The 19723-nt window shown below is 39.3% G+C and overlaps 1 pseudogene; it reads right to left on the bottom strand.

Annotated features, from left to right (window-relative positions):
* Nucleotides 1–11921: 11921 nt before the first annotated feature.
* LOC126603397 (probable L-ascorbate peroxidase 6, chloroplastic/mitochondrial) overlaps nt 11922–19723 on the bottom strand; it is a 75188-nt pseudogene continuing 67386 nt past the window's right edge.

Genomic DNA, 19723 nt, shown 5'->3' with positions numbered 1-19723 from the left:
GCACCACGTGGAATAACGTCAAACTAACACCTACTTACTGGCTGATCGAAAATTGATCACTTTTTTTGGGAACTATTGAGAATTCACATGGCTTGAACATCTCTACATTACTTGATTCACTTTAAAACATTGCATTTGTCCATTATGCAATGAACAAGAGGAATCAGTAGAGCATGTTCTCCTTCTTTGCCCATAAATGATTCGGTTTTGGTATGGAGGTCCGTTAAACTATAAGGTGGATCAGATGGCTGTGACAACTCTTGATGCCTGGTTACTCATGGTTTCTAGGGAGTGTTCAAGGAACTCGATTGACAAGAAGTTTCTATTTACAATTATGACTTTTACTTGCTGGCATATATGGAAAGATCGCTGCAAGACAATTTTCAATTGAAAGCCTCCATCCCCTATCTGGACTATTCATGCTATTGTTGATGAAGTGGAGTTGTTTCTGAAGGCTAAAGCTCTGGCCCATATCTCTTCAGCCCTTCACTTTTGGACCCCGGAACACCGACAATCTTATTAAAAATAGATGTCGATACTAGTTGGAAGACCGGTTATGGGCGTGGAGTTGTTGGGGTGGTGATGATGGATCATTTGGGTTGGTGTCTGGCTGTAAGAAGGAAGGATATTGCTATGCAAAGTGTGTATGCAGCTGAGGTAATGGCGATTCTAGAAGGATGCTTGCTTGCCCAACAGAATAATCCATCCCAGGTAGTAATGGAATCTTATTACAAACATATAATCACTTGCTTGTTGGATAGTATGGAAACTGCTCATTGGGAGACATGCCCCATTTTGTCTCGGATAATGAATGTCAGTAATTCATTACCCATATGCACCTGGTCTTGGGTTCCAAGATCAAGGAATAAAGCAGCGGATTTCGTGGCGTCGTTCCAATCTACGGAGATGAGCGACTCAGTTTGGGTTAAAAGACCCCCATCTTCGTTTGTAAGAATCTTGAACAAGGACGGGCTACCATGTCCTTCGTAGTTTGTTTTTGGCTCATGGGGGAGGGTCAACGCTGGTGCCATGTTTGGAGGCATCTTTGTATGCCCTGTCCTTATTTTTTTTGCGATGTGTTTGCAGTTCCCTTTTGACTTTCTTTCTTCCTGGTTAATATATCTAGCTTTATCAAGGAAAAAAAAACATTTCATTTGTTTGTCGTGCAGGTTTCGGATTTAATTTATAATGAAGTGAATTTTTTAATCAATAAAATGATGATAATTAAATTGAATTAGTTACAAGAGTGACAATATTTGAATGCACAAACTCACACACTAACATAATCTCTAATATATGTGAATTCCGCGTTTAAAAAATAGGATTGTTCCTCTTGACCATACTCACATTGATTGAACTTCTCATAACCAAGCTATTCCTAATAGAACTACTCATTACCAAACTTTTCTTGATCATCAAACTTATATTGACCAAGCTCTTCTTGATCAAACTTATCATGACCAGGCTCTTCCTGTCTAGAAATCTCTGCAGACATATAAATTTCAGTGAAATAAATACTCACCGACACATTAAAATTTGGATCGCCAAGGCTTATGTGGCATGCACCATGAATCTGACAAATCGTACACATGGTATGTGACCTATCAAAATCAGACCAATCATCAAGAGAGACACGTGTCAACACTTGGCGGAAAGGAATTATTTGATTTTAATTTAAATTAAACAAATTAATTAATTTAAATTTAAATAAAATGAAAATGCCAAATTGGGGAAGGTGGATTTTTTTTTAATTTTTGTTTGGTTAAATCAAATATTAATTGATGGAGTCAAATCACGAACTAAACCACAAGTCGAGTTTTGGTTCTTTGGTCAATTAATCAAGTCCACAATCAAGGCCAAATCTAGTTGTAGGCAAGACTTAGAGAGCCTACAAATACGAGGCCTTAAGACAAAGAAAAGAGTAAGAAATTCATCAAATCACTCAGATGCTCAAACTCCTAAATTCCCAAACAATCAGAAGATTCAGAATGTGAAGAACCACCAAGCACCTTGTAACATCCCACATTGCCCAAGGGAGTGGATCATGTAAGCCTTATCAGTATATTCCCATCTTTACCTAGCACGAGGCATTTTGGGAGCTCATTGGCTTTGGGTTCCATAGGAACTTCAAAGTTAATCGAGTTCGCGCGAGAGAAATCTCATGATGGGTGACCCACTGGGAAGTTCTCGTGTGAGTTCCCAAAAACAAAACCCCTAAGGGCGTGGTCAGGGCTTAAAGCAGACAATATCGTGCTACGGCGGAGTCAAGCTCGGGATGTGGTGGGGGCCTGGGTTGGATGTGACAATTTGGTATCAATACCTATCCCTGGCTGGATGTGTGACGACGAGGACGTCGGGCCCTTAAAGGGGGGTGGATTGTAACATCTCACATCGCCTAGGGGAGTGGATCATGTAAGCCTTATATGTATATTCCCATCTTTACCTAACACGAGGCCTTTTGGAAGCTCACTAGCTTCAGGTTCCAAAGGAACTTCGAAGTTAAGCGAGTTCGCGCGAGAGCAATCCCATGATGGGTGACCCACTGGGAAGTTCTCGTGTGAGTTCCCAAAAACAAAACAGTGAGGGCGTGGTCGGGGCCCAAAGCGGACAATATCGTGCTACGGCGGAGTCGGGCCCGGGATGTGGTGGGGGCCTAGGCAGGGATATGACACACCCCCCACACGTGCCTGTTCCTCCATTGCCACAAGCCAAAACCTTGAGGCATTGGTTCATTCAAGATTAAATCATCATGACCCTTGGATCAACAACACACATATTTTCACCCCGAAGGTTGAATAAGAGAATTCAAGTTTTGCAAAGAGATTGTAACCCTACATTTACTTTGATAAAAAAATTCTTTATTTGTACATGTGTTCTTGTGTTATTTGTCAAAGCAATTTCTCATGTACAATATCATCGTCATTAGCAAAGGCAATTATACACTTCTTTGCCAAAAAAACCATTGCTCATTTGCATCTTGGTCCAATCAGCATCATACATACTTGTTAACTTGCACTTAACACCTCCAATTGGCTCATGGAGAATCGTTATAATAAAGCATGTCCTTAATTTTTGATTTTCACGTAACCCAGTTGAAGCGAGTGAGTTTCATTATGGTGCTAATCACACCCTCCATTCTAAACGAATAGCAACCAAACTTGGCTCTGATACCAATTGTTGTGAGTATCGCATTTAAAAGATGAACAAATAAAACAATAATTGATACACCATAAACAAAATAAGCAAGATAAATAACACTGGGAGGTTACATGGTTTGGCTATGTGCCTATGTCCATGGAGCAACAATAACAAATTTTCACTGTGTCAATAATGAGTACAACTAAGAATCTTGTCAAGCCTCTAGGATTAAGACTTGAAGAAAACCTTGAAAGAACAAGAACAAGAAACACACTCTTATCTCTTTTTGTTTTCTCTCACAAACACTTTGCCCTTACAATATTCTCACTCTAACTCCTTCAGTGGACTACAACTTATTGTTCTGCTCCAATTCAAAACTAGTGTAATAGTGCCTTTATGCAGACATGACAAAGATCTTTTTCAATAAGGAATATTAATCCTATTAAAATCTAGTAATGAATCATTCTTCAATTGAGAAACCAACTCCAATTGAAAAAAACAATTTTAATTGAAAAAATAATTTAATCATCTAAGATTATAATTTCTAATAGATTAGGACAACCCATCATAAGCTAAAAAAAAACCCAACATGCCATTCTATTATGCGCGGACTCGTGTTTGTGTGTGTGTTTAACAAATGTGTCTAGTTAATATTGTATGTTTAAATAATTTTATCCAGTCAGAACCATTTGTATGGTTTGGTTTGATGACCAAACTAAACCAAATCGAACTTTCGGGGGGTAAAGAAGTGCGTCATGATCCTGAAAGTCAAATTGCTAATTTCGCATGCAGTGCATGGAATATTGTTTTGCATCATCATCGTACTAATACGTAGAAAATAGTTTTATTATTTAACGTCTTTGGTGTGCACGAATTGTCAAATAAATAGCGCATTCATCGTTGCATCGTATCATTGTACGTCTGTGGTGGAGTCTTGTCGATACCAACTACCATAACGCGTTGGATTACGTACCTGCACGAAATTAATACTTGCAAATTGACTATTCGCAAGGATGAGGATCTTCTCTAGATTCTTTTGTTAAAAATCTTCACATTCTATTTGTTTATTGAATATCGTGCGATCAATTTTTGTTAAATATTATTTATATTTAATTTTAAATAAAAACTTAAAATAATTTATGATTACAAAATATATGATGAACAAATATGATGTGAGAATTCCTAAGATTCTCGTAAGGAGTGGCGGAACTAAAAATTGAAGTTTGGAGGGTTATGTAAGGCATAAGAAAGAAATTGAAAAAAAAAAATATAACTAATTGGAGAAGAAGGTTCATTTGTTGTAGTGGAATGGAAAATTTTAATCAAAAGAGAGTAATGAAGTCACAATTTTTTGTTTTTTTGAGATAATTATATCGTAAGCAACGAATTTTTTTTATAAGTTCCTATATTGAAGTTGAACAAAAATTAATAATCATGGTTCAAAATTCCAGCTATGAAAATTATCTTTTAAGATAAATTCTTCCTCTATTCCATATATGCATGGTTTTACTATAAAATGACACCCTATCATGCAAAATAGTGAACTAACTAAGGAAGACTAGTTGAAATATGTCTTTGGTTTCATAACAATACTTTTGTAAAACCTTTTTTTTTTTTTTGTCAATTAGAGAAACACAATAAAGCTAGCCAGAAGAAAAAAATACATAAGTTGAAGAATGTAGAGTATCCAACTAAAAACACACAAACAGAAACTACAAAATGAAAAATTCCAGGGTAGGTTGGGACCTCTCCTGGTCCTTAAGTGGCTCTGCCACTGCTCATAAAGAGGATCCGGATGGGATCCAAATCCTACTCCTATGATCCCATCTCATACCATCTTCACATGAGATATCAAATCAGAAGTGGAATGCAATGCAATGCAATTAAATTTGAAGGTAAGAATAAGTTTCAATCGATATGTCAATCCTATGTGGATTGACATATGAATTTTTTTATGTCAAATTTGACATATGAGAAAATGTGAGTCCTGCAAATATCATATATAAGAAAAAAAAACATATGAGTTGGAGAAAGAGGAAATCTTACATTGCCACTGTTGATGCACAAAATCAATGAAGACTTGGGTACAATAGAAAGTGTTAAGTTCGTGAGCTTCGTTAGATTGCTTCGGTCATTAGTGTGGATAAATATATAAATGGATAGGGACAGGGAAGCAAACACAAGATGTACGTGGTTCACCCAGATTGGCTACGTCCACGGAGTAGAGGAGTTTTCATTAATTGTGAAGGGTTTACACAAGTATATAGGTTCAAGCTCTGCTTTAGTGAGTACTAGTGAATGATTTAGTACAAATGACATTAGGAAATATTGTGAGAGAATGATCTCTATTTATAGAAGAGAGTTTCTAGTTTCATTCTGACATTGACGCGTGTCGTGTTGTGATTAGCTTCTGATGTTGACATGTGTCGCGCTATGATTGGCTTCTGATGTCGACACATGTTGCGCTGTGATTGGCCTCCTGGTTGAAGGGAAACTCTTTTGGGTTCTTGACGGTATAACATTGATCGGTGCTCAATAGTTTAGGGATTGGTCAAGTATGGTACAAACAGTGCTCCCCTAAGTTCCCGAGTGAGGGAAGCTCATCGGTTGGGGACTTGCAAGATCCAAGCCATTGAGTAATCATGAAACTTCTAAGTACTGAAGTGTGGTATCATTTTCACTTGCCTTATTTGTCTCATATGTAGATATGGCATATTCTCTGGAAGTACTTTTCCTCCATCCAGGGGTGGTATCTTTAATCGATGAAGATGCATAAGGAAATGTATCAATTTCACTTAAAGCTTACTTGTAGTTTCGGGCTTGGTCAAGTGCGATACAAACCCTATAGTAGGAGTCCCCCAAGTCGCCGAGCTAGGAGTATTGCCGAATGAGGTAACAGACAAGGTAAGCAATCAAACTTCCAAGCAAGCAACCTGGATCGGAGGTTCGACTTCGGCTTCCGGTTGATTGTTCTCCTTCTCCTTGTGTTGTAAACAGCAACAAGGATAAGGAGAAGCAAATGGAGAAGAGATGATATGAGATACTTTTGCTTTTGAGGAAGTAACTTTCCACATGCTTATTCTTGAACTGGGCTGGAGGGTTTTCTGGTTTCCTCTGGAGTATAAGGCCGACTCAAGAATTTGAGGGTCAAAACTCTAGAGTACGTTTAACCCTGATGATATGGGATACTTTTGCTGTTGACAAAGTAGTGGATGCATCGGCACGTGTTCTGTTACGTTTGTCTTCACATACTTCCTTATATCCTTCTCACTTGCCCTATCTGTTCCTTAGACAGATGTGGTATCTTCTTTGGAAGCATAAAATGTTAAAGATGAGTACTCGAGAGCAATGCCAGGTAAGTAATCAGGCAAGGGGTTCCAGGTAGTCAGTTCCTTACTAGAAGCTTGATTCCAAGTGCTGACTGATTGCTCTCTTTCTCCTTGTCTTGCAGGTAAGAACAAGGCCAAAGGAAAAGACAGGGAAAAAACAAGATATGGGATACTCTTGCTTTTAACCCTGATGATATGAGATACTTTTGCTCTGGTGTGGCTTGTTTGCAGAGGTATTATCGGGGGGAAAAAAGCTGAGTATTTCGAGAGACTCTGCTGAGAGTACCCTCTCGGATATGAAGAAAAGTTGAGCATTTTTTTTATTTGCAGGTCTGCCTGGCTATGGAGGATGAAGGTCGACATATATAGGAATTGTCCCAACAGTGAGTGGTAACGCTGTTCCTTTACCCTTCTCGGTCATAGCAATGTAGTGGGAGTTATAAGATTCACGTGTTTTAACTTTGTCAGAGCACTTTCAAAAAGTGGTCTGTGGTATCTGGAAAGCTGATGTTGCGTATGAAGATTGCAGACAAGCTTTATCCAAGGAAATCTAGCTTTCGAAGTTCGGAGAGCTGTGCCTCTTCGGTTTTCAAACAAACAATCTAGTCGGGGATCTGGCTCTAAAGATTCAGATAACGGTGCCTCTTCGATTTTTGAGAAAGCAATCCTATTGGGAGTCTGGCTCTTGAGATTCGGAGAGCGGTGCCTCTTCGATTTTTGAGCAAGTAATCCTGTTGGGAGTCTGGCTCTTGCGATTTGGAGAGATGTGCCTCTTCGATTTTTGAGCAAGTAATCTTGTTGGGAGTCTGGCTCTCGAGATTCGGAGAGATGTGCCTCTTCGATTTTTGTGCAAGTAATCCTGTTGGGAGTCTGGCTCTCGAGATTCGGAGGGCTGTGCCTCTTCGATTTTTGAGCAAGCAATCTTGTTGGGAGTGTTTTCTCGAATGTGAGTAAAGGTTGGGCATTTTTGCTAGTCTGCCTTGCCATGGAGCATGGAGGTTGACATACATAGGGACTTTGCAGTTATCAAGTAGTGGTGCTGTTCTTTTACCCTTGTGGGTAATAGTAGGGTAGTTGGATCTTCAAAATTTATGTGTCTAAACTTTGTCAGAGATCTTTGGCAAAGTTATCTGTGGTACCCGATGAGCTGATGTTGAGTGTGGGGATTGCCGACATATTTTACTCAGGAAAATTTGCTTCTCTAAATTCGGAGAATGGTGCCTCTTCGATTTTTGAACCAACGGCCCTGTTGCCTTTTCTTTTATAAGGGCACCAATTGTGTGCAAGAAATATGTTCAGAGAGTTATTGCTTGTAGGAATTTTCCCCTTATTTTTGTACTTCAGAGATTTATTGCACCTCATTTCTCCTTCATCATTTCTGAGAATGTCTGGCCCATCCGACTGTCGTTTTGACTTGAACTTTGGTGACAAGGTAGCCATGCCCTCTCAAGACAACATATGGCACCCATCCTTCTTATCCCCTACTGGTCCTCTTACCGTTGGAGACTCTGTGATGGAGAATGATATGACAGCTGCAGTGGTGGCCAGGAACCTTCTCACTCCCAAAGATAACAGACTACTTTCCAAACGGTCTGATGAGTTGGTTGTTAAGGATTCTCTGGCTCTCAGTGTTCTGTGCAGATTCTGTGTCTAATATGGCCCAACGCCTATTTGCTCGAACCTGCCAAGTTGAATCATTGACGTCTGAAGTGATAAGTCTCAAACAGGAGATCAGAGGGCTCAAGCATGAGAATAAACAGTTGCACAGGCTCGCACATGACTATGCTACAAACATGAAGATGAAGCTCAACCAGCTGCAGGAATCTGATGGTCAGATTTTACTTGATCATCATAGGTTTGTGGGTTTGTTCCAAAGGCATTTATTGCCTTCATCTTCTGGGGTTGTACCGCGTAATGAAGCACCAAATGATCAACCTCAGGTGCCTTCTCCTTCTGGGGTTCTACCTAGTACTGAGGCTCCGAATGATCACCCTTCGGTGCCTTCTCTTTCTGGGGCTCTGTCGACTGCTGAGACTTCTCCTAAGCAACCTTTGTGAAGACTCCCTCTTGTTTGTTTATTTTGATTCATGTATATGTACATATTTGTAACTTATCGGAGATATCAATAAATAAGATTTGCTTCATTTCAATGTATTGTGTTAAATACACCAAAGTTTTCTTCACTAAGTTCTTTGAATTTTTCCTTTTGTTGAAGCTTGTATGTTGAAGCTTTGTGAGTGAAGCATGTAGGTTGAGGTAGTGCTCCCTTAATTTCCCGAGTGAGGAAAACTTCTCGGTTGGAGACTTGAAAAAATCCAAGTCATTGAGTGGTCGTGAGACTTCCGAGTACCAAGGTGCAGTAGCATATGGAAGGAGTCCCCCAAGTCTCCGGTTGAGGGAGTTGACGAAGGAGGTGTCTTGCTAGTAGCCAAGTTTCCAAAGTAACAAAACTTCACCATTTTCCTTTCTAAGTGGTAGCCCAAAACTCCTCATTCATATATATTTGTTAAGAAAGAGGAGGCCTAGACTTTTTTTTTTTTTTTTTTTTAATTTTCAAATTTTTGAATTTCCGAATTTCTAAATTTTTGAATTTTCGAATTTTTGAATTTTCAAATTTCCAATATATATATTTAAGCTTTATAGGTGAAGCTTTATAGGTGAAGCTTTGTAGGTGAAGCTTTGAGATTGAAGCTTTGTTGGGTACCATGAATTAATTTTGCTTCACACTATCTTGATCAAGATAGTGGGAAGTGAAGCTTTTGTAGGTGAAGCTTTTGTGGGTGAAGCTTTTGTGGTGGGTGAAGCTTTTATGGGTGAAGCTTTTGTAGGTGAAGCTTTTGTGGTGGGGGAAGCTTTTGTGGGTGAAGCTTTTGTTGGTGAAGCTTTTGTGGTGGGGGAAGCTTTTGTGGGTAACATTTTTGTTAGTGAAGCTTTTGTAGGTGAAACTTTTGTTGGGTACCATGAATTGATTTTGCTTCACACTATCTTGATCAAGATAGTGTGAAGCTTTTGAGAATTTGTAGTTGTCCTTCATTGATGAAGCTTTTGTTGGTGAAACTTTTGTGGTGAAGCTTTGTTGGGTACCATGAATTGATTTTGCTTCACACTATCTTGATCAAGATAGTATGAAACTTTTGAGAATTTGTAGTTGTCCTCCATTGATGAAGCTTTGTTGAATTTCCCAATTTCCCTCTTTTTTTTTGGGAAACTAGAAATTTGAAAATGTGGGAGAGACAACATATACAAATTTTGCTTCCACACTATTGAGCAAGAGATTGTGATGCAAGCCACACCTTGTAGTAGTCGAAGGTTTGGATGAACCATATAAATTGAATTTGCTTCGAACATTCTTGATCAAGAGTGTGTGAAGCTTTCTACGAGTTGTAGTTGCCCTTCATTGATGAAGCTTTTGTTGGCATCATAAATTGGTTTTGCTTCACACTGTCTTGATTAAGAGTGTGTGAAGCTTTTGAGAATTGTGGTTGAACTCCTTTGATGAAGCTCTTGTTGGCACCATAAATTGGTTTTGCTTCACACTGTCTTAATCAAGAATGTGTGAAGCTTTTGAGAATTGTGGTTGCCCTCTATTGATGAAGCTCTTGTTGGCACCATAAATTAGTTTTGCTTCACACTGTCTAGATCAAGAGTGTGTGAAGCTTTTGAGAATTGTGGTTGCTCTCCATTGATGAAGTTCTTGTTGGCACCATAAATTTGTTTTGCTTCACACTATCTTGATCAAGAGTGTGCGAAGCTTTTGAGAATTGTGGTTGCCCTCCATTGATGAAGCTCTTGTTGGCACCATAAATTGGTTTTGCTTCACACTGTCTTGATCAAGAGTGTGTGAATCTTTTGAGAATTGTGGTTAAACTTCTTTGATGAAGCTCTTGTTGGCACCATAAATTGGTTTTGCTTCACACTGTCTTGATCAAGAGTGTGTGAAGCTTTTGAGAATTGTGGTTGCCATCCATTGATAAAGCTCTTGTTGGCACCATAAATTGGTTTTGCTTCACACTGTCTTGATCAAGAGTGTGTGAAGCTTTCTACGAGTTGTAGTGTTTGCATTGTTACAAAGGAGAAAAATCTGAAGAAGATGCAAGATGGCTTAATAGCTTGATCTTCGTATGCCATGCACTGAAGTTGTTGTTGGCTTGCAATAAGACTTTGTTGGTGACTATAACTCTTGTTGGGCATAAGTGCTCCCCTAGTTGAGTTATCAAGCTTGAGGGTTTTTTATTATTTGTGAATGTTAGGAGTTCACATGTACAAGTTGTAACACTCGTCTTTTAGTAGGTGGAATGAATGGTGAGTTGCTTTCATCACTTGGTTGGTGGTACGAATGTGAGTTCCTTCATCACCTTTCATTATATTTCATCACCTGGTTGGTGGCACGAGGATGAGTTCCTTCTTCAAGTATGGTATAAATAGCCACGTTAGCTATTAAATTAACATTTGACATTTATCTTTTGACATTTCCATTCAAGATGCTCTAATTTTATTATTAGTCTTGTTTAATTAACCTATCATATTTGGTTGTGAACCCTTTTATTAAGATAAAACAAACCTTATACCACAAGTTAATTTTTGGCCCTTGAACTCTAATAATAGTTGCTTCCATCCTCGATGTTACACATTTTGGTCCTTTTTGTTTACTCGGTCAAATTGAAATTGCGTTCATAATCTTAAGAGCATAATATGAAACATGTTTGGAATTGATGTTTTCTAACTTCTCCCTAAATTTTAACATAGGTGCTCATTTGTGAAGCACATTGGAGATGCTCAAGGAAGTGCAAAAATTCTAGTATAGATCGACTCTAAACATAGAATGAGAGAATGAACGTCTGAATGTAAGGCCAATAAATCAAAAGTGCTAGCGATCAAACGGTCATATATACTATGCTCCAATTCATACTAGAAAAATTGAAACAAGTGACAGAGAAAATGATATATGTAGTTGGACATTTAATAAATTAAAATTATAGAGTTTGCTTTCACACTGACATATGTAGTTTTGATTATTCAATGCTCCCTTTCACTTGGCTCCATATGGAAAAGCAAAAGCAACTTTTGCCATATAGGCCCATGGCTAGTTAGGCTTTATCACGACACTCAGTAGTCAATACTCGATAGGCTTTGTCCCTCCATTGAGAACAATCATTGTGCTAAAACCCTATGTGCCACCAAATTGGGGGAGTGCAGGCTGCAGAGCTCAGCTACTTATGATCATCTCTTTATTTCTTACACTTTTATTCCAAGGGGAAAGTCCCATTCCTTCTGGTATTTGCCCCATGCTTTGACCAAGCAACATGTTCAAGCAGTGATGAAATCAGAATTTTCAAATAATAGAGTTGTAGTATCAGCCAAAAATAAAATTATTGGGCCATTTGTCTAGCACTTTATAGGTAGCTAACAATTATTATCAACATGTGCCGAAGGTTTATTCTATAATGTCGAAAACTATTATTATTTGTAGAGACTTGTCGAGGATGGATACATGATATTGTGGAGTAATGTTAAAAATTATCAAGGTTTTTCAACTAAAATATTTAATCAAGCAAATGATGCGCACAATAGAGTCGCACACAAGAAAAGAGAAAATGAAGACAAATATGATAGAAGAAAATAAAAGAAGTAGGAGAATGATATTGTAATTTAGTTTGCATTAGTTGTTTATAGGGGTTCAATACAATACATAAACAAATACACATGGGGATTTTGAAGTTGATAGGGTCAAAGACAACTAATGACTCCATAGTGGCTCTGTCACTGTATCCAAGACATTTTTACAAGAAGAATGAATGTTAGCAAGGTCACCCTTTTCATTATGTAATGTTCTATGATAACTCAAATTGTTTATCTTTAAGGTCACCATTTGACAATTATTCTACAAAAAATTAATCAAATACGAAATCGTTTAGCTATTTGATGCTTATCCAATAAATAAATAGACCATGCATGTTATTGAATCAATGCTAAAATTTTGATGGCATTAATTGAATTGTTCAAATATTTTAGTTTTGTGCGTGAACTAAAAAAGAAACAATTATAATCATCGTGCAATATTATAGAAAAAAAGGAAAAAAAAAAAAGTAGAACAAGAATGTACTACTGAGATAGCATCCCACTCATAAAAAGCTTCACATAAATTGATGTGGCGGGAACGCTGGATAGCAAATTGTCATGAAATTAGGATCACATGCTTCACAGAAAATAAGTCTTTCATGAAATTAGGATTACATGCTTCACAGAAAATAAGTCATATTTGGGAAAACAAAATCCTATTGAGTCAGTCTTATTTTGGCATGCTACGTTGTTAGTCCCTGAAGCTGAATTACAAAACCGAATCAAATTCATTTGACTAAGAACGAAGATCGACATAATCTAATAACATAACATGTCAAATTGTCTATCAAGAAAATCTCTGCCGTCATCGACAAACGCATCTTGCAGAGTAAATTTATGCATTTTCTCATGTCCATGATTTACAGATTGATAGTGTGATATTATTAGACTAAAACTCGTCGACATACATTATATAACAGATGTTAGGATTATATTACGTTTACTAGTACAACTAGCACTAATTCGACCGTAAAAAGACATTGGTACCCTCATCGTCATATTGAAAACTTGGAATCTACTCCAACATCACTAGCTTCATTGCCAGTGCCACTAGGACAATATATTGGCCTCAAATTTCTATCAAGGTAAATGGTCAAGCTGGAAATAATAGATAGGAATAACTGATATTCTAATGTCGTTTAAAACCCTACGATCAAATGACTTGCCTAAACCAGATGTCAATGTGGACGGTATCCCAAACAATTGACGCATATGGCAGTGAAATATTGATATGAAATACTGCCATAGTGATAGATCCAGAAATGTTTCCTCATAGGTGAAAGCCTGGTTGCTCTTGCTCCATTTGAGGGAAGAACGCAATTTTTTCACTATTTAAATGTATGAGCTCGAACATCACCTTGCAACGTTACCTGAACGTAAGTTTTCAATAATTTGTTCAAAAAAAAAAAAAAGAGTCTTCAATAATGTGCAATTCTCAAAAACTTAACTTACTCTGATGTTAAACAATGTGTGCAAGCACTGACATTGTTTGAAATCATGGATGAAACTGAGAAGACCGGATCGCTTGATAAATCATAAACTCGTACAAAACCTTAGGGAACGCCTCAGTAAATATTTAGTGTAAATTGTAAAATAGCAATGTAATACTTCTCATTTATAAAAAAGAAAAACCGAAAATCAAAAATCAGTTTCCGAATGAAGATGACAAAATTGCCAAAAGCCCAATCACAACTATGATATTTAGGAAAAAGTTACTGTAGAGGCTTATCTGGGCTTCCACCAACAGCTTGATACTCCGCCCGAATTTCTGCTTCATATTATCTGACAGCTCTCTCTGCAATTCACAGTCACAGAGGTATTACTATTGAATTTATTCCTTTCCTCTTCATTTAAGAATCCCGACTATTACACTTGAGTATTGAAAATAGCTTCATCTTGTACTGTTAAAGCAGATAGCCCAACAAAGCTTGATACTTGCTTTTTACTCGTGCAGAAAGCCATACGAATAAAGACCATGAAAATTTTGTACGGAAAAAGTTTCCCCCCAGATTTGTCATCATTCCTCACAGATGCAAGGGATTTGTTAATTATTGATCAAAAGATTATTGATTAAGAGGTGTGGGAGTTCCGCGTTTACAACCTTGCCAGACGAGTATTTGGCTGCCACAAACTTTTCTGGTATAGGCTGCAAAGGACCATCATCGATCACAATACCCTGATCATCATATTTAATAATCAGTCTCAAGGTTAATAGGCAAAACAACACCGGAGGACCTTTGCACGAAAATCGAAGCAGGAATAAGTTTTCATACAGTAAGCATTAACATGCATTATTCACAGGGGATTGCTAATCCATAACAGAATCAACATATGAAACTTTGAAAGTTAGCAAACCTCTGGAGGGTCAAGTTTGGCCCCCAGGTTGCTGAGTTTAGCATGAGCTTCAGCATAATCCTTGAAGAAGGCTTCTTGTTCTTCAGTATATTTCTCAGCATATACCTGCAAAATTTCCATGTAACACAGGATACGCATAGAACATCATCACTCTCAATTATGTTTTGTTTTACCTTGAATGCTGGATCTTCAAAAATAGCTGCATCAGTTGGCAACACCGGTAGATCTTCATCCCTCTTTTCCTTGATATCCTGTAGAGAAAACCCGTCGTGAGTAAAGGAAAACCTTGTACCAACTCCCACCAGCCTCCTATTGGAGTGTGAGAATTCACACCCAAATAAGGGGATACTATTTGAATACCTTGAAGTAGGAATTATCAAACTTCAACCATTGTGCTGTCCAAGATTGTCCTCCTGGTGCCCCTGGCCCGTCTTTCTGCCATGAACATAATGCTAGTTAACTTTCTAGCTATTGTGGTGAAATTATTCTTGTTCTCCTTAAAATATTTATCGTTGGCTTGTAGGTGCGAGCCGCCACCACTAAATAACCACATGGCTAAAGATATCATGTTTGACATTAACCTTAATCAAGTCAGTAAGCTCATGTTCTGGTTGTTCAATCTCAAAACCTCGAGTGATAGATGGAACGGAAAATATCTTAAATAAGCCACTTGACAGTCGCAAATTCTTTTCTGTTAAGTGTGGTTTAAGTGAATACGAGATTCTGAGTCAATACCGTGTAATTTTCTCTGGCTTGCCCTAACCACGGTGATCAGGTCTGGACCTCCCCAGAGTGTGTGCCCCAGACAATGCAACTATTTCCTACATATCAAACAGGTTCATTAGTAACCATCACATGCACATTGTTATGTCCAGAAACCAAGTTTACATCACTTAAAAGTCACCTTGTCATTCAACCCCATTCGGTAGAAAACCTGACGTAGATGATCAGCAGGCGAAGGAGGGCCAGCATCTAAACAAGCCGAGACAAATATTTCAAAATGAATTGAGCAAATTGAAGAGCAAAATCGTATATGGTCTTCACCAAAATAATTCCAAATTCCATGTTTATCTTGAATACCATTATAGAAAAATATGCATGGTTTACTAACCAGGAAGCCTCCCTTCTTCTGGGCACTGCCTCCTGAAAAACGAAACGATCTCAATCAGTTAAATGAATTTGTTATAAATGTACAAATTTTGTTCATACGAATGTTAGAGGAAGACTAAGAATCACCTCCACCGCAGTAGCACTGGCCAATTGGAACAAGTCGGCGTATGAGACACCAGGGTACTTGCCTATTATCGGCTGAACGAGCTTCAATGCATTCACAAAACCTAAATTTGAGAAATGTAAGCTCATTATCATTGTGTTGACCCTAAAAACTACCAAGCCTACGTGGCGCGCAGGCCGAGTAATTAATAAGCTAACTACGTCCTTTGGTTGTGTGCGGGGGGTGCCAACTCATCGGCCGAGCTTGGCCGGGGTGTAAAATGTGTTGATGTCGCGTTGGGAGCGCTGTTGACTTCTTGATCTTACGACTGCGGTCGAGGAAGGAAACGTCTCGGCCTTCGGGTTCTAGAGCCTGAAGACAAGGCTGCTAGTCTTGCGAAGTTCACGGATCGTCGGTGCTGGGTTTGGTCACGGTGATTATATTCGTAAGAGTATAAGCACGCCGAACCGGTACCAAACTATACGGACACAAGTACTCAAAAGAGATGTATGTCTTAATGGTAAACATGGTTTGGCCGTCAGAATGCTGAACTCTAAAACTTGTGTATATCCAATCATAAAACAACTCGGCGTTCAATGAGCTGAGCCTAGTAATTTGTAACACCTAACTTTGCCGAGAAGGCTAATGAGATGACCTCTACCAATAAGAACTCGAAAATCCTTCTTGGCCGAGACTTGGATAGATAACCAGCCGGCCTCGACGCAGTGCTGTTTATCCAAACTGAAGGTGCTCCAGGGTCGGCTGATTCTACAGCAACAATGTTGTTTATCCAAACTGAAGATGTCACTGGTTGCCTTCATAGTGCTGTTTATCCAAACTGAAGATGTGTTGACGGAAAAAGAAAATAAAAATCTCAAGATGTTTAAGAGGTTTCGCGTAGAGCGAGGGTTTGCGCATGGCAGTTTATGTGTTGAATTCGAGGGGGTTTGAATGATACACTCCCCTCTATATATATAGTAGCGAACCTATTCCTGGCCGAACAAGAGATGTACTCGGACTAAAACTCCCAAATCTGATCTGATAAGGATTCGGCCAATCCTAGTTCTGATAGGTTTATGAATCAAGCTCTATAATGAGTTAGGTTCACTCCCGAGTTCCTAATGCCTTCAACCCTGGAACCCCCTTGTTGTACCAAGACTCAACTTTTTCGCTCTTATCCCAATCAATCCTTCCTGCAATAGGACTTGACCAACCTGATTGGCGATTTATGCCAGCCTAGACGGTTCATAATATTTCCGGAAGAGCATTGGACCGAACACAAACCTAAGCTCGACCCAATAATGTTATTTTGGGCCCAAACATTGCCCCATCGCTTCTGAGGTCTTCGACCTAAAACTCCTTAGCCGAGTTTTGACCTTGAAGAAGTGAAATTAAACCTTTAAGTATCTTTAAAAACAATGACAAGTCTCGAATATCCCATCCACCAGGCGCATTTATGAAGCACGATTGGACGATCTTAAATTTGTCAGACATCCTGCCATGTGGCATCTCCTTGGCATGTTTGTCTTCACTTGACATTGAAACGCCTTCTCAAAACTGAACTCCCTACCACACGCCATCATTATAACCTTGATCCGTGAATTTTTGATCTTTTTGAGACGTGTAGACACTCAAACGTCTCTTCACCATTGAGCTCGCCATCATACGTCATCGTGCAGTCTCGATCTACAAGTTTTTTGATCCCTTTATTTGGATTTTAACTATTCATCATGATTACTAATCCCTCGATCAATCTTATCCCTTATTTTAAATACTAAACCTTTGGATCTTCCCCTAAAACGCCTATAAATACTCAACTCTCTTCATTCAACCTTTTACGCTTTCAGAACCCTTAAATCCCCTTGCCATTCTCTCTCAAATCTCTTCGCCATTTTCTCTTGAAAACCAGAAAAACAGCCTCCAATACTCATAAAACTTTCATCTCCAATGGCTACCAATACTTTCATTAACAAGTTGATCGAGGAGTGCAGCAAATGTCAAAATATCACCGACCGAAACACGATCAAAACCATCCGGTTTGAAGATGAGCCAAATGTCTCCTACCAAACCCTAGGCCCATTGTTTAAGGACAATGTTCCAGAAGCAATCATCGAAATGCTTAAGGAGCACTGCCTAAAACCTTTATTCCAAGGGTATGACTGGTCGAAATGGGAATCAGCTAAACCCCAGGGTGTTTGGCCCTTGACCACGACGGCCTGAGTTGCCTGGGTTACTCGGATGAAGCCATATTTTGGCGGCGAATGGAATGCTCTCGGCATCTTTGACGCCATCAAACTCTTGACCATTGAGATGAACTTGGATTGAGAGCTCGTGATGGCCACATTAAGCTTTTGGTGCTCGGCCAACAACACGATGATTCTCCCCTTCGGCCCCCTTGGCCCAACGGTTTTAGACATGACCGCCATACTTGGCACCCCTTTATCCGACATTTCGGTATACATCTCTCTCATCGGGTAAAAATTCAGTTCAAACCTAAAGACAATTTTTGAGGAACGTGCCGTCAAAGTTATGATGAAAGGAGATCAAAGGCCGTCAAAAGAAGAAGTACAAAAATTGTACAGAAACTTTTTCAATTACAACACTTTGATGACCCACTTCGCCGGCTCAGAGGGGGAAAACCCCACGAAAGGAGAACATGAGGCTTTCTTACTCTACTGGTACAACAAATATCTTTTTTATGCCAAGTCGAATAAGTGCTTGGCCGAGAACATATCGGTCCCCGATGCCCTGGCTAGCGGTCACATCCTGGCTTTCAGTCCAGCTGTCCTTGCCAACCTTACTAGGTGTTTGGCATAAGCAATCTTGGGGAAAATCGACCCCCATCAAAATGACCCACTTTGGGTCTTCCAGCTCTGGCTGCAAGTCTACTTCTTGACTTTGCGGCCTAAAATCCTAGGGTTTAGTTCTTCCAAAATTATGGGTCTGGAGTTAGCTTTGCGCCCTATCCCTACTCATTTGGCCGAAGAAATTTTCAAATACTTCTTCAGCTTAGAAGATTTGTTCGACGACGAATTGGGTCATTTATCATGACTTGTGACATACCTTATGGCTGCGAAGCTCAGTGAGGTAGTTGGGAGGTCTACCATCCCAATTTCCTAGCTCGTCAACTGGGCTATCTTCAAGGGTGCCCTCTGCCATTCATTTCATCTCGCTCCCTTTTAAGACGAGAACGCTTTTCTGGTTCCTTGAAAAAAGAATGTGAAACAACCAAGAAGAAGTTTACAGATCGGCTCACCAAATTCCGCATTCGGCCAAGAAACTTAAAATCTCGGTGTGCCAACACCTTCGTTAAGTGGTAGGAGGCTTATACCAAGGACTTCTTTCACACGTCAGTCGAAGAAATCTTCAAAAAACTTTTTGACGGTCGCCTGAAGAAAGTTTTTGCTTTAAAATCCAAAGAAGTGGCCCAAGGTATATACCTTCTACTTTCCTTGTTCATTTATATTCGTTCAAGCTTTAACTTATCCTGAGTTCAATGTTTCTAGGTAGTCGTACCATCAAGAGGGTCGAGGTAGTGGCGATGGCTGCATCTAAAAAGAAACTTGCCCCTCATTCAAAAAGGGTGGAGGCTGCTGTGCCGACTCTGTCGAGTAAACTTTTATGCCCGGAAGCCGAAACGGCGTGAGACGCTTCCCGACCCAAAAAACACGTTAAGAAATTGGCTAAAAAAGAGGAGTGAGAGGTTCACGTTATCTCCAGTCAATCTACAGGGGCAACTGCTCCTAGCGTTTCTCTCCCTCCTTTTGTCGTCGAGGCTTTTGTTGCAGTACAGCTAAACCCAATAATTGGGCTGGCCATCAATCCAGTTGTTGAGCTGCTTGCCACTTCAGCACTGGCAGCTGCTCATGTCAAAGCTGGCCCGGTGGTTGCAGCCTCGGAAGAAGTGACTCCCTTGGCAGAGAAGAAATCTCTCCCTGACCCAAAGAAGATTGTGGTGGTTATCCTGGAAGAAGAGGTATAAAATTTATAATGTTCTTCTACCTATAACTCTTTGTTTAATGATTGACCTTTTTTTATCTAGGATGATAAGAGTGAAAATCCCCAACTG

Source organism: Malus sylvestris, chromosome 15, assembly GCF_916048215.2.
Source record: "Malus sylvestris chromosome 15, drMalSylv7.2, whole genome shotgun sequence".
Lineage (NCBI taxonomy): Eukaryota > Viridiplantae > Streptophyta > Magnoliopsida > Rosales > Rosaceae > Malus > Malus sylvestris.
Note: the sequence above shows the minus strand (reverse complement) of the source record. Positions and strands in the feature narration are given on the sequence as shown.